General features: G+C 42.7%; 1 long non-coding RNA gene across 1 annotated transcript; it reads left to right on the top strand.

Annotated features, from left to right (window-relative positions):
• Nucleotides 1-468: 468 nt before the first annotated feature.
• LOC103791454 (uncharacterized) lies at nt 469-2,950 on the top strand. The gene is made up of 3 exons (XR_617830.6): nt 469-642; nt 1,143-1,268; nt 2,431-2,950. It is a non-coding gene; the product is annotated as an uncharacterized LOC103791454 (long non-coding RNA).
• The last annotated feature ends 213 nt before the right edge of the window (nt 2,951-3,163 follow it).

Here is a 3,163-nt window from a genome sequence, read left to right as displayed (position 1 = left end):
GTTTCCCTTCTGCAAATTGAAAATGAAAGCTATTTACCTTTCAAATGCAAAAGATGCTCTCCGTATAATCTCTTTAAAATCTACCTATCCTTCATTAGTCTAGGTTCTGTGCTAACCCCTGGAGATGAGTAAGACAAAAGCTATGTTTTTATGAAACCCATTTTCTTCCTGTGACAAAACAAACAGCAGGACTCAGATAACAAAACAAAGCAACAACAACCAAAAGCAAAAAACACAGTACCAGCAGGCAGCAGGTCAAACAGCATTGGCTGAAACTGGCCTTTATCCTCAGTGCACCTCCAAACCACTTTATTTTGCGCTTACTCCTTGCTAATGGCCTCCCTCCCTCCTTTTAAGTGCAGAATGCAGCGTTGGGAGGGGAGAGAGGGTTCCAGTCAAGGAGCTTTATGTATTCATTATTCTATACCCCAGCCTGGCCAAAGTTGCTGAAGTGTCTGAGATTCTGTGGTACTGCTCTGTTAGCAGCAGGAGCAAATAAAAGAATTCAGTGTCAGCATTTTCTGTTTCTCATCTGACAAACAAGGTCAGGTACTTCTTTGAACAATCCAGTTCTGATAACTGTGAAACAAAAAGAGACAAGGAGGAGAAGGTTTTCCAGAAAGGGTGGTGGTTAGGCACAAGGTGGGTTTAAGTTTTCAGCTTTTGTTGTGGGAGAGGAAAGTTCCCCTCATCCCAGGCGTCCGTTTTTCAGAATGGGGAAAAAGAATCCCGGGTGAAAGTCTCTTTTGTACTTCTTTGCTGCTTGCACCGAAATGCCAGCTGCAGAACTTGGTTCCCAGGGAAATCAGAACATCATTGCCATCAAGGCTTATGACCATTGGTCCTGATTCTCACTGTTTGTCCATGCCGCTGAAAACTCTGAGCATTGAAGCAGATGAAAGAGAAAGTTGTACAAGTGGTTGGAAGAAATGGGTGCTTTGGAGGTCAGGGCTGCAGTGAGGAGCTTTGAGAGCTGAGGTTCAGGCTGTGAAGATCTTAAGGGTTCCTCCTGTCTCTCCCCCAGCAATCCTCTGCCAAGCGAACCCTTCACCTGCAAGGCAACTTCCGTCCCCACACACCTCTCTGTGTACCTTCTGTCTTTAACTCCCCAGGAGTAAATTTGTCAGCCTTTTTCTTTATAGCAAATCACACCATTAATGTTATCCTGGTGAATGAAACAAGAGAATAGTATTTATCAGAGAAAGCCCTGTGAGTTGAAATCCTAGGCCCCAGTACAAAACTAGCCCTGCTGGGCTGCCCCTCCCTTGGTAAGTAATTAAGCACTACACATTCTGTTTTCTGTGGACTGGTTTTCTACAAAAAATGTTTGGAGGTTTTCTTGTTGTTGTTTGTTTGTTTTTGAGACAGAGTCTTGCTGTGTCACCCAGGCTGGAGTGCAGTGGCACAATCTCAGCTCACTTCAACCTCTGCTTCCCAGGTTCAAGCAATTCTCCTGCCTTAGCCTCCTAAGTAGAGAGGACTACAGGCGTGCACCACCATGGCTGGCTAATTTTTGTATTTTTAGTAGAGACAGGTTTTACCATGTTGGCCAGGCTGGTCTCAAACTCCTGACCTCAAGTGATCCGCCCACCTCAGCCTCTCACAGTTTTGGGACTACAGGCATGAGCCACTGTGCCCACTGTCTTTAAAATGTTTAATGCAATATTGAAAATTTTTCTGGGCAGAGGAAAGTGTGACATCAGTACAGACCCCCAGATTTTCTGTTGGATATCTTTACCTGGATGCCCCACAATACCCTCAAAATTAACATGTCTTCAGACAATCTCATAACCTTCATCCACAAACTTATCTTTTTTCTGTTCCCCCTCTCTTACTGAGTGGCACCGTCATCCACATAATTGCCTATCCAGACACTTGGGAGTCATCTTAACTGCTAACGGCCCCCTCTTTTACACACCCCACCTGTCTTAACATTAGGTCAGCAAAGCCTGCATCTTCTCAAAACTATCATCTGCTTTTTTTCCCCCTGCCACTCTCTTATCCCAGCACTCTATTGTCTTGGGAGTTCCAGTAAGGGGAAAGACAGTCAGACCCAAATAATATGAGTAAACTCAAAGTCACTTTCTATAATAAATACCTCATCCCCAATCCTTGTCCCCTCCTGAAAGTGAGTACTGACTATTGCTACGAGTTTGATGTGTAGCCTTCTATTATGTTTCTATGCATTTTCAGATATATCCCTGTAAATACAAAAATATATGATTCACATAAGTGTTCCATATAAAATATCCCACATTTCAAAATTTTGCCCAGCAACTATCTAGAAGGTATTTCCACATCGGTATAAATAAATCTGTATTCCAGGGTGGAGGACAACTGTCCTCTTGCCAGAACCTTGATTTTCCCTTGGGAAATTACCTCCCACACTGTTTGTTCATGTGGCTCAACCACCTTACCTCTTCCCTTCAGGAGAGGGACTATGATCCACATCAGGCCAGTCCATCACAGAATGGTCTAGGCATTGGATGAGTGCCCCAATCAGTGAAGGTCACTGCTGAGACATTTTGCTGGTTTCTAGACTGCAGGCATCCCAGGCTTCCTTTGCCCTCCTATCTACAACCTGTGGTCTGGAATGTTCCAGGAGCCACTATTATCACTTGCAGCAATCTTCTTCAGTGAGTTCCCCAGGACTTGATTTCATCTTATAGTCTGATTCCGTGTGTCTCCCATATTTTACGAATTCTTTATAATTTCTGGCTTACAGAGAACAAACATTATTTTCTGCTTTCCTGTTCTGCTTTAGATTTTCAAAAATAACTCTGTCACTTCTGTTATATGATGTCATTGCTTGTAATTGTCTATTTACTTATCCGTCTCCGGACTGGACTCTTTACAGACAGGCAATAACTAATTATCTGTCGGATTGGCATTTGGTAGTTGCTCATAAATGGTTTATTGCATTACTAACTAAATTAAAAAGTTGACCTTGAATTCACTTCCTCTGGATGGTTCAAGAGACTCTAATGCTTTTTAAAGTACAAAGTTTTTATACTATCTCATAATGGATTATTGTTCAGAAAATATTCACTCCCCCTACCAGAATTCTATGAAAGAAATATATTTCTCCTTCTTTGATGTTAACTTTGGCCATGAGACCTCTTGGGTCAGTGGGATGTTAGCGACAAGATGCTAGTGAAGACTC

This window comes from Callithrix jacchus, chromosome 2 (assembly GCF_049354715.1).
Source record: "Callithrix jacchus isolate 240 chromosome 2, calJac240_pri, whole genome shotgun sequence".
NCBI lineage: Eukaryota > Metazoa > Chordata > Mammalia > Primates > Cebidae > Callithrix > Callithrix jacchus.
Note: the sequence above shows the minus strand (reverse complement) of the source record. Positions and strands in the feature narration are given on the sequence as shown.